General features: G+C 33.4%; 1 protein-coding gene across 1 annotated transcript in view; it reads left to right on the top strand.

Annotated features, from left to right (window-relative positions):
• LOC140046095 (fibroblast growth factor 8-like) overlaps positions 1-13,177 on the top strand; it is a 251,885-nt gene that overhangs the window by 122,864 nt on the left and 115,844 nt on the right. The window lies entirely within an intron of this gene.

Below are 13,177 nucleotides of genomic sequence, written 5' to 3'. Positions count from 1 at the left end.
CAGCCGAAAGCTCTAGTGTGCGCCGGGCTTTAAGTTCGGCGTACACTTGAGGAAAATGGCACGGGTGTCAAAAAATATTAAACACGATATATATTTTCCTCAGTGGCACGCGTGGCCGATTCCTCACGAATTCCCCGGCACACGCTGTGAGCAAAGTGTTACTCGTGCCAGTTGGCTCAGCCGGAAGCTCAAGTGTGCGCCGGGCTTAAGACGGCGAAACGCATGGTAGTCATGTTAACGTTTATTCTTATTTACGTTAATAAAATATTGACCAAGAAAATAAGAAGCCTTTACTTGATATAGTAATAATAATATTCAGGACGATTATAACAAAAAAACAACTGAAGTTGTTTATATAACGTCTGGAGCAGCAGCGAGCCTCCTCATGTAAAATATAAAATCATAGTTATTGGAATGACCACTTGACATACCCTTCAATAAATCCAATCAATAAGTATAAAGCAGACTTAGGCAATAAATTATGATAAATGATATATGAACTGCTTTTAACAAGAGCAGTTATACCTATCATCAGTACCAAACACCAGTTTTCGATCAATACAATGATTGGATATGTCGTTACACACATATTGTGTACTAGTCACTGAATGGCCAGTGGTCAAACACACCGTTTTGTTGACCAACGGTTCAGATAAGATAAATATTATAGTTATATACAATTATGCATAACACTCCGATAAAAAGAGCTTTAAAGGGAAGATTAAAAAGTACTTTTAAAAAGTAAAAATTTCGTAAGAATAAAAAAAAATTAAATCAATCTGTATTTTCAAACAATAAACACACATTTAGATTGAGGAAATACAGAAACGGCTAAGAAAACGTTGACAACCTCTACAATAACAATATACTGTATATAAATATAACATAGTTCATCTTTTGAATGCCACAAACTCTGGAGAACTGGTCATAATAGAGGCCTATTTTCATTTTAGCCGAGAAACACAGGAAATATCTCAGTGGTAGTTATCAATGAACATGTTGTCATATACGCATCTGCATAAACATACATTGTAGAACAAAGTATGATGATGTGTCAGGTTTCCGTATAATATTTCTACACCTGGTGATACAAACATACATTGTCCATCGACGTCGTTTAAGTGGTTCTAGGCTAATACGACCATCAATATATGCATCAACGAGTAGTACTAGTGCAATCAAGCAATTGTGGCCCATTCCACAATTTCTAGTGCTTCTGTAAATTAAGCGTTGCTTCGCATCTTTCAACATCTCTGAATAGTTTTATTAATTAAGCTAAATTGTTCCAAACTGAAATTGGTATATTTGAACTTTCTAATAGGCCTAAGTGCATAGGGCTTAATTGATTGCATTGTATGTTTTTTAATGAATGGCTTTTATAATCTTGATGTTTTTTTTGTTTCCTAGATTAATTGGTTTGATAACATTTTTAGCCTTAAGTGGCATTAGTTTTTGCATGTTTGTATTCGTTACTTATTTGTATGACTTTTGCTATCAATCAAATCAAATAATGTACAATGTTAGAAATACATTTCTCGGTATTGTTTTGCCATGATACGGTAAAGATGAAGCCAAAAGGTAGTTTCTGTGTCATGATCGGTAAAGATGAAGCCAAAAGGTAGTTTCTTTGTCAGGATACGGTAAAGTTGAAGCAAAAAAGGTAGTTTCTTTGTCAGGATACGGTAAAGATGAAACCAAAAGGTAGTTTCTTTATTTAATTTTTATATAGCGCTTACTCACATCAACCCGGTCGTTTACGGAACACGTTATGAGCGCAGTTTTGCTGTGTATATGTACGGTATCCATTTGTACACCTGGATGGAGAGAGGCAAGAAATATAGGTTTCCTGTCAATAATTCGCCACATTGTCCTTTCCCAAGATTCGCTTGAAAATCCGCCTACTGTATATGTGGAGAGGTTTTATCTGTGCATCTGTTGTATTTTGTATAGACCTACATGCATACACTTGTTATTTATCTGCTCTATATATTGGGTAAACATAAGATTTACCATATTGTTTTTTTATACTAAATCTGTATATATGACTGATAGGCATGCAGTACTATATCTTTTAGATAAAATAATGGCCGCAGAAATGTATGTTAATCAATCCTCTGTCTTTAAGATCAAGATAACTGCACTACAAATGCATCAAGTTTGTTATGTTTAATGGATCGATTAGCTAACTCTCTTAGTATCTAATATTTCATACAGCCTAATCGGATCATCATTGATTTTCGGCAACGGAAACATTGGACAATTATGTTACACTCGGTTTGATATTTACATATCGTCTTCAAATCTGTGTTAGAGCAAATAGTTAACATTAATAGTCTTTTTAAGCTTTATGGAAGAATTGATAGACTAAATCAACAGCTAAAGCCGGTGGATTATGATATTAATCACAAAGGATGTGTGTGGATTATGCTAATAATCCTGCATTAAGGTTACGAAAATATTGAAATCAATTATTAGAAGAATTCCAGCCTACCTGGACATAGTCAAACATCACCTACTAGTGTATTACATCTATTTATTTATATAAACAAAAACATATTTATATAGGATAAAAACATATCAGGTCTAATAGATATTGCACCAGTTTTACACACGGTCCTGTTTCTTTAGAGCAATAGATAAAAAACATTCATAAAAAGAACTTTAAAATCACAATATACAGACAGACACTATTTACAATGTTTTAAAAAGGAGTGAAGAATTTAAGGGATACATAACATATATAAACATATTAGTTGTAATAAAATAGTCTAAAAAGAAAAAGATCCTAAAAAACAGTTTCAGTGAGGATTTACTTTGAAAAGAAATCGTTTTTATAATTTGATTTGAAATTGATAATTTATATTATATTTATATAAAGTGAATGACGTCATATACATTGGGTTTTTTTTTCTATCATTGGTTTGGTATTTTGGTTAGTACGGCATCTAAAATTAGCTTTAAACAATTCTGTCAGGTCGAATGACGAAACATATTACTCGATATAACAAATGTTCCTTTCTTCATCGTGGTACATCTATGTATAGGCCTACGCGCGCGTAATTCTACATTGAATTTCTCATCGTCAATCCCATATTTTCAAACGACGATTTGACAAGAGAATGTATACCAATAACTTTAGTACGATATTGATCGTTTAAATCGATTGAGTTAGCTGGTGTCGTCAAACAGTTTGTTTATCATTATTTCAAAATGAAATGTAGCATTCAATGGTCAATATAGTACTGGACAAATGGACACTGTGGGGAATAATAAATCGAAATCCTTGTGACCAGCCTACTTCTAGGCTTAATGAACCAAACAATGAGATTGATTCATATTGATATATTATTAAATTACATGAGCATACTTGTTAGCAATTACAATTCGAATGTTGAAAGTCTATAGTAATGTTATTAAAACAATATATACATGTATGCCCCTTTTAGACATTGTTATATGAATCCGTGTTACTTCTAACAGTTTGATTATTACAGTTATTGAATTAATGAATTTGAAAAAAATCACATTTTGTATAAAAGCTAAACATCTCATCTCTGGAATGTAATTTGTTTCCATTAAATACATTTATAGTACAGACTGATGTATAGACAAATCCAAGTTCTATTCCAATGCGGTTATCCCATTGAGCTCTTCTTCTGTATCTCTTCTTCTGTGTCTCTTCTTCTGTGTCTCTTCTTCTGTTAGCTCTTCTGTTAGAACTTATTCTGATTCCTCTTCCGTTAGCTCTTCTTCTGTTAGCTCTTCTTCTGTTAGCTCTTCTTCTGTTAGCTCTTCTTCTGTTAGCCCTTCTTCTGTTAGCTCTTCTTCTGTTAGCTCTTCTTCTGTTATATCTTCTTCCGTTAGCTCTTCTTCTGTTAGCTTTTCTGTTTGCTCTTCTTCTGTTAGCTCTTGTTCTGTTAGCTCTTTCTGTTAGCTCTTTCTGTTAGCTCTTTCTGTTAGCTCTTCTTCTGTTAGCTCTTCTGTTAGCACTTCTTCTGATCCTTTTCCGTTAGCTTTTCTTCTGTTTTATCTTCTTCTCTTTTAGCTATTCTTTTTTTAGCATTTCTTCTGTTAGCTCTTCTTCCGTTAGCTCTTCGTCTGTTAGCTCTTGTTCTGTTAGCTCTTCTTCCGTTAGCTCTTCTTCCGTTAGCTCTTCTTCTGTTAGCTCTTCTTCTGTTAACTCTTCTCTTTGCTCTCCTTCTGTTAGCGCTTGTTCTGTTAGCTTTTTCTGTTAGCTCTTATTCTGTTAGCTCTTTCTGTTAGCTCTTCTTCTGTTAGCTCTTTCTGTTAGCTCTGCTGTTTGCTCTTCTTCGGTTAGCTCTTCTTCTGTTGGCTCTTCTACTAGCTTTTCTGTTTGCATTGGTTAGCCGTTAGTGTGGGCAATTTCGATGTCTGTTCCCACGCAACGCAATATAGATTTAGCATAAGAAAATGTATTGCAAATATTATACTCCGTATTATCGTATTAAATTGTGAAAATATATCATTGATGATTATTTGACATAATGTCAAATTAGGGTAATGACATTCAAAATTGCGGTTCATTATATTCAAAGCGATCGTTTGAAGCTCATTATATGTAATTAGTCATTGTTCTGAAAGCCGTTGTCGTCCTTCTCTTTAATATTTACATTAATGATTTGAGTGGTATACTTAATCAGGTAAACGATTTCATTCAAATTGGAGATTGTCATATGAATCATCTTCTTTATGCAGATGACTTAGTGCTTGTTAGTGATACGGTGAAAGGTCTCCAAAAATTAATAAATAAACTTGAACTTTATTGTGATACTTGGAAACTTACTGTAAACACTACAAAATCCAAAATTATGGTTTTAAAAAATGGCCGCAATTTAAGGAACATTGAAACATAAACATATTCAATTAAAAATTGTTAATTCGTATAATTATCTTGGTGTTATTTTTAGTTCAAATGGTGCATGGAACAACTCAATGCAACATAATCAACAAAAAGCAAATCAAAGTTTATTCTGTTTAAAATCATTTATTTATCGTAACTTATCTTTTCTTCCAATTAATACATGGAACCATATTTTTGATGTGAAAATACTTCCTATTTTAACGTATGGAAGCACATACTAAATTTTGTAGATATTTATTGCAAGTTGGGAAAAATGCACCAAATGCCGCTATTACTTCTGAGTTAGGTAGATTACCACTTTCTTTGGATTGTTTAGTTACAGTTACTTTAGATCATGACAGATTCATTTTTAAGTGTTATGAGTTTCAACTTAGAAAAGTTAACCGTAATGAGAATTGTTGGGCACAACAGGTCAAACACTTACTTTTTTCTACTGGTTTTGGTTATATGGTTACAACAATATGTTAATATAGTAAAGGTTTATTTTTGAGAGAATTTAAGTTGCGCTTATGTGATATTGAAAAACAAAAATGCATTCAAAAATTTAGATTACATAATAAGTTAAGGCTCTTTTCTCTTTATAAAAAAGAAATATGTTTAAGTTATCACTTGACCAACATCATTAATTTTAAACAAAGCAGATTATTACCTAAGTTACGTTTAGGGATATTAGAACTAGAAATTGAAAAGGGCAGATGGGAGGGTGTAGAAAGGTATAAGAGAACGTGTAAATTATGTAAAAAGAACATTATTGAGGATGAATATCATTTTATTTTGCAATGCACATTTTATAATGATTTAAGAAAAAGTTTTATTCCGAGATTTATTCGTGTTTTTCCTTCTATTAATAAGCTATGTTTATTACTTTCCAACACAAATTTTACTTATAATTTAGGAAAATACGTCTACTTTGCTTTTCAAAGAAGAAATCATTATCTTAAGTTATAGTTATTTTTTATTTGTTTGTATTAGGGCCAAAGGTCAATATACATTGAACTAATAAATTCCCTGAAAAGGGAAAGAAAAAAAAAAGCTTAAATTATAATGATTCAAAAATGGGTCATAGAAAAATTATTACTATAGAATATTTTAGTTGTATATCATTGAAGCCACTCCTTTTCAAGTAGAATCGTCAACACATGGAACAATCTATACCACACTACAGTACAAGCAGAAAACATAAATGCATTCGAGGATCAACTAAACAAAGACAGAGCAATGGGAGATAAATTTTGCTACCAATTCTAGATAAATACAGAAGAAATGGAGGGCGTTTAAAAGGCATTTGCCTAAGGCCCATTTACACTAGGACGATAACGATCGACGATAAATAGATAAGCATGCATTTTTCTTATATAAAACAAAATAATTTAGAAAGTTTTTCGTTCTAGAATTATAGAATACTCATTTATTCTGTCTTTGATAAAATAATATTTTTTTTTTAATCCAATCAAATGACGTCATGATCAATAAACAAAAAATATCGTTGTATTGTCACGATATTATTACTCTTACTAATCATGACGTCATTTGATTGGACGTCTGAAAATATCATTTTCATCAAAAGAAGCATAGATGGTTCCTAAATAGTCCTAGAATAAATACTTTTTAGATTTCTTTTGTTTTATGTATCAGCAATGCATATTTGTTTATTTATCGTCGATTGTTATCGTCCTAGTGTAAATGGGCCTTTAATCATGAGCCCGAAGATTCAAGTAAGATCATGATGAGAGTTTTGATTATAATTATATCAGATGAATAATAACGTGCGTTGCGCGTACTCTTTGCGTTGCATAATAAGTTGATTTTTGTAAGCCATTGCCCTTATTTGTCGTAACTAAAAGTGTTTAAGCCAATTATGAAGTGAATTGATTGATATAAATTTTCCAAATGCTAATTATTCAATACACACTATTCGTTGAACAGTATCGGCAGATTATTACAATTGATGTGTTTTTATTATGAGAATGAATGAAGCTGTAGTTTAATGATACGGGAGCGGCGACAAAGGTGACGACATTGACGGCTATCAATAATGACTATGTTACGACGATCACTCAATAAAGGTATTGATAAACTTACTAATTACGTCATACAACAATCGTGTGAAAACGTCTCATGCAACACATTCTCAACATTGTAGTATTCAATGTTCCCGTGACCTTCAATGGCCTCGTAACCTTCAATGAGTTAATGAAGGAGAAGTCTCCCCACAAAAGAAACATATTTTACAAGTGTACCACGTTCAATAGACCTATACAATTTACGCTGACGTTATTTGTATACGATTAAATATGATACGATTTTCTTACTGTTGTTCGATATAATATCCAATATATTCATGAATATTTAAAGTAAATTACGCCATATTACTCTGCTCAATATGATTTAAGATCTGGTGATTTTTTTCTCTCGATATAAATTAGATATATTACTCTTGCGGCTGTAGGGGTTTCGATTTTTCCACCATTAGAGCATATATATTTAAATATTGTCTCAGTTATCAACATTCGCACCGTCATCATCGTCATCCACATAATCATGTGTTTTTTTTAATCGTCATCATTATATCATGATTCTCCTCCTCCTGATCATCATTATCGTCATCATCATAATCATCATCATTTTCCCTATTATCATCATCATTATCACCACCACCATCATCATCATCGTCATTATTATCATCATCATCATTGTCATCATTCACTTTAATAAATAACAAATAATAAATATTTTGTAATATAACATTTCTTTTATTTCAATATATGTTAATGTTTGTGACATGTTACATTTTATATGTCAACAATTCGCTTTTAGTATTGTTTGTTAACATTACTTAACACAGAGGCATAAACTAAAAACACAAATTAATATAACAATATGTCATTAAATTATATATTATAACATTATTGTGTATCGATCACTTTGATGTACACGTCTCCCTGCTAGAATACCAAGGAACGACACAATATAACTATCAATTTCAAACTAAAAGCTGTTTAATTGGAGACTGTTCTGTATTATATGCTCAATAAACTTATCAATTCCCTTTAACCACATTCTTTGGTAAATCTTAGTTCCTATAGAAGACGGAATTAGACGAATGCTCCAGAAAAGAATGCTTTAGCTACACACATGGCACAAATCCGTCTAGTTTTATTTTTTAATCTTGAACTAAGGGTCTTATAATTACGCCAAAAATATCACATAGGAACATACTTGTTGTTTACAATTATTTAACTCCACTCAACACACACCCGTTTATGCAATAAATTAACGTCCAGCAATGTTAGTAAATTAGGTGTACTGTACTATTGCACATAACAATAGGTTTTTGCCCATTATAAACATTTTAACGAGTTTGTGTTTGACGCAGTCATCTTTTCATATTACGCGTTAAACGCATTGCGTTGTCTGATTGCTGTTAACATTATTGCAACTTACCTGGCAAACATACATTGCTTCTAACTACTGTTTTAGTATAGAATCATTGTTCACAATATATTTATTGTTACAATAGAGTTATTATTATTATTATACAATATGCTCACTACAGGAGGTGGGTAACGTTGTGTAGGCCTATTGATATTTTATTTACATTCTTTGTGAATATGTCAATATGAATTATTTGTTGAACATCATTGTTTTCTATTCTGCTCAAAAACCATAATAATAAATAATAATCGTCTCCGAATGAAGAGAACTGGGTTCTTTAAAGTGCGCACACTTTTAAACTATGTACACTGGACCTACGTTTTATTGTCATTATCTTGTTCCACCACCAGAACTAGGAGTGAGTTGACCTCAAACCCATGCCGATATTGTTGTCTTTTTAGATACGATAAACGGCGACCCTGCCCTAACCGTTTGGTCATTTTGTATTTGCGTTCTGTACGTTTAAGCAAGTGAAACGTAATTTATACGATGAAGGATGATCGTGATTGCGTCTTACGTCTCTGCGTGGAAATTAAGCTTAAATCTATTAGAAACCATTATCTAACAATGCTGGTAATTTAAGCAAAGCATTTACTGCAAAACTGACTTGAAGTTAAACGAATGTTCGCTATTGAAAAGTACTGAACAACATTATTAAATATATAGTTATGCACGAACTAATCTGATAAGTACCACGATTTATATTCGATGGATTTGTTGTTGGTAAATTATCGTGGTGGGAAGCAGTGTGAGCTGCTATTTGTTGTAGTGTCGTTTGTGGGTATGTCCCACTCTTATTTCACCATTTCTTTGTGAGATGTCATTAATGAATAACTGTTAATTACAAATGTTCGTTAAAATGTCGGTCGGTTAGCTTTGAATTGAGACGTAAGATGTAGGTGATAATGAGGTATGGGAGCAATTGGTGTTGGCCAGCCTCTAGTGTTTACAAGTCTAACAATTACATAATGAGCTGAGGGATTGTGGGTACTTATATCACGAGTGATATGTATTTGGGTTTTGATTAAGGAATAAATATTTAAATTGTCTATGAAAGAAAATATATTTTTTGACGATCGTATTCATCAACAATTTGAATTTTATGAAAAATTCGGTTACCTCAAGGGCATGATTATGATGCTAAAGTTTGAATAAGATATCCAACAGTCACAAATTACAATTTGTATTTAATATAGTACGATGACATATGGATATTTCAAGATCAATTAATTATCCATCCTTTAGGGTTTCACTGATTTTCCTAAATGTTAGGAAATAATTTGGAACTTGGAGCTATTGATCTGCATATATTGATTATGAATTACATTGGTAAACTATTTATAGCACATCGTACAATAAGTAGATTTGTTTCAGCGAGTGTCACCCTTAGAGGAGCGGAAATCAAGTAAAATAAGAGACTAATAACATGAAATGAATGTGCATTGCTCTAGGTGTGAAGAAGTACATATCAAGTCAAATACCCATTGATACTTAGTATATGCGCACGTATTATTTATATCTCGAAGGTATTCGGGAATCATTCACAATTTTATTTGACATTAACAAAATGTGTAATTGTATGAAGTGATCATCAACACCCGGATGTTGAACTTTATGAAATATTCAACAAAAAATCATTGTGTACATTACACTTTAAACCCTCGGCGAGAAGAAAGGCTTGCGGCATAATAAAATATTATTGTATATTATATTAAACTGTATATATTATACCATTACTGTATATATTAAAATCGACATCATATTTGTGTTTTTACACATATTGGTGATGCGTTATATAGAGTCATGTTGTTTAACATTATGTTGTGTCAATTTAGTATCGGATACTATAATTAGGTTTGACTTGATATTATGTAACATAATGTTGTGTCGATTTGTGGTGTGTGCTATTTTGTTGAATTATGTTGTGTCAGTTAGTGGTGGATGCTATGTTGTGTTGAGTCATGTTGTGTCACATTATGTTGTGTCGGTTTAGTTCTGAGTGCTATGTTGTGTTGAGTCATTATGTTGTGTCAGTAGTGGATGCTATGTTGTGTTGAGTCATGTTGTGTCACATTATGTTGTGTCGGTTTAATTCTGAGTGCTATGTTGTGTTGAGTCATGTTGTATCACATTATGTTGTGTCGGTTTAGTTCAGAGTGCTATGTTGTGTTGAGTCATTATGTTGTGTCAGTAGTGGATGCTATGTTGTGTTGAGTCATGTTGTGTCACATTATGTTGTGTCGGTTTAATTCTGAGTGCTATGTTGTGTTGAGTCATGTTGTATCACATTATGTTGTGTCGGTTTAGTTCAGAGTGCTATGTTGTGTTGAGTCATTATGTTGTGTCAGTAGTGGATGCTATGTTGTGTTGAGTCATGTTGTGTCACATTATGTTGTGTCGGTTTAATTCTGAGTGCTATGTTGTGTTGAGTCATGTTGTGTTACATTATGTTGTGTCGGTTTAGTTCTGAGTGCTATGTTGTGTTGAGTCATTATGTTGTGTCAGTAGTGGATGCTATGTTGTGTAGAGTCATATTGTGTCACATAATGCTGTGTCGGTTTAGTTCTGAGTTCTATGTTGTGTTGAGTCATGTTGTTTTACATTATGTTGTGCCAGTTTAGTTTTGAGTGCTACTTTATGTTGTCATGACGTTTTACAGTATGTTATATCGATTAGTGGCGTGTGCCATGTTGTTTAGTTATGAGTGCTATGTTGTATTCAGTAATGTGTCACATCATTTTGTGTCAGTTAATGTCTGATGCTATGTTGTGTTGAGTCATGTTGTTTTACATTATGTTGTGTCAGATAATGCCTGGTGCTATGTTGTGTTAATTCATGTTGTTTTACATTATGTTGTGTCAGTTAATGTCTGGTGCTGTGTTGTGTTGAGTCATGTTGTTTTACATTATGTTGTGTCAGTTAAAATGCCTGGTGCTATGTTGTGTTGAGTCATGTTGTTTTACATTATGTTGTGTCAGTTAAAATGCCTGGTGCTATGTTGTGTTGAGTCATGTTGTTTTACATTATGTTGTGGCAGTTAATGCCTGGTGCTATTTTGTGTTGATGCATGTTGTTTCACATTATGTTGTGTTAGTTTACTTCTGAGTGCTATGTTGTGTTGTGTAATTCTGTTACACATTATGTTGTGCCTGGTAGTATGCTGTGTTGAGTAAATATTATGGCAGTTGGTAGTGGATGCTATGTTGTGTTGAGTCATGTTGTTTTACATTATGTTGTGTCAGTTAGTGCTTGGTGCTATGTTGTGTTGATACATGTTGTTTCACATTATGTTGTGTCGGTTTAGTTCTGAGTGTTATGTACCTGGTAGTATGCTGTGTTGAGTAAATGTTATGGCAGTTAGCAGTTGATGCTATGCTATGTCGAGTAATGTTGTTTCGCATCATGTTGGGTCGATTTAGTTTTGAGTGCTATGTTGTGTTGAGTCATGTTGTGCTACATTATGTTGTGTCGGTTTAGTTTTGAGTGCTATGTGGTGTTGAGTCATGTTGTGTCGGTTTAGTTTTGAGTGCTATGTTGTGTTGAGTCATGTTGTGTCGGTTTAGTTTTGAGTGCTATGTTGTGTTGAGTCATGTTGTGTCGGTTTAGTTTTGAGTGCTATGTTGTGTTGAGTCATGTTGTGCTACATTATGTTGTGTCGGTTTAGTTTGAGTGCTATTTTATGTTGAGTCATGTTGTGCTACATTATGTTGTGTCGGTTTAGTTTTGAGTGCTATGTTATGTTGAGTCATGTTGTGTCGGTTTAGTTTTGAGTGCTATGTTGTGTTGAGTCATGTTGTGCTATATTATGTTGTGTCGATTTATTTTTTGAGTGCTATGTTGCGTTGAGTCATTTTGTATCACATTACGTTGTGTCGGTTTAGTTTTGAATGCTATGTTGTGTTGAGTCATGTTATGTCACCTTATGTTGTGCCAGTTAGTGGTGGATGCTATGTTGTGTAGAGTCATGTTGTGTCACATTATGTTGTGCCACTTAGTGGTGGAAGCTATGCTGTGTTGAGTCATGTTGTGTCACACTATGTTGTGCCACTTAGTGGTGGATGCTATACTGTGTAGAGTCATGTTGTCTCACATTATGTTGTACCAGTTAGTGGTGGATGCTATGTTGTGTAGAGTCATGTTGTGTCACATTATGTTGTGCCACTTAGTGGTGGATGCTATGCTGTGTAGAGTCATGTTGTGTCACATTATGTTGTACCAGTTAGTGGTGGATGCTATGTTGTGTTGAGTCATGTTGTGTCACATTATGTTGTGCCAGTTAGTGGTGGATGCTATGCTGTGTAGAGTCATGTTGTATCACATGACGTTGTGTCGGTTTAGTTTTAGATGCTATGCTGTGTAGAGTCATGTTGTATCACATTATGTTGTGCCAGTTAGTTGTGGATGCTATGTTCTGTAGAGTCATGTTGTGTCACATTATGTTGTGCCAGTTAGTGGCGGATGCTATGTTGTGTAGAGTCATGTTGTGTCACATTATGTTGTGTCAGTTAGTGGTGGATGCTATGTTGTGTAGAGTCATGTTGTGTCACATTATGTTGTGCCAGTTAGTGGTGGATGCTATGTTGTGTTGTGTAGAGTCATGTTGTGTCACATTATGTTGTGTCAGTTAGTGGCGGATGCTATGTTGTGTAGAGTCATGTTGTGTCACATTATGTTGTGTCAGTTAGTGGTGGATGCTATGTTGTGTAGAATCATGTTGTGTCACTTTATGTTGTGCCAGTTAGTGGTGGATGCTATATTGTGTTGAGTCATGTTGTTTTACATTATGTCAGTTAGTGGTGGATGGTGTGATGTGTTGAATTAATGTTTAGTGTTACATTAGGTCACATTTCACATTGCGTT

The sequence above is a fragment of the Antedon mediterranea genome, chromosome 4 (assembly GCF_964355755.1).
Source record: "Antedon mediterranea chromosome 4, ecAntMedi1.1, whole genome shotgun sequence".
Taxonomy (NCBI): domain Eukaryota; kingdom Metazoa; phylum Echinodermata; class Crinoidea; order Comatulida; family Antedonidae; genus Antedon; species Antedon mediterranea.
This window is presented reverse-complemented; position numbering and strand designations above follow the sequence as displayed.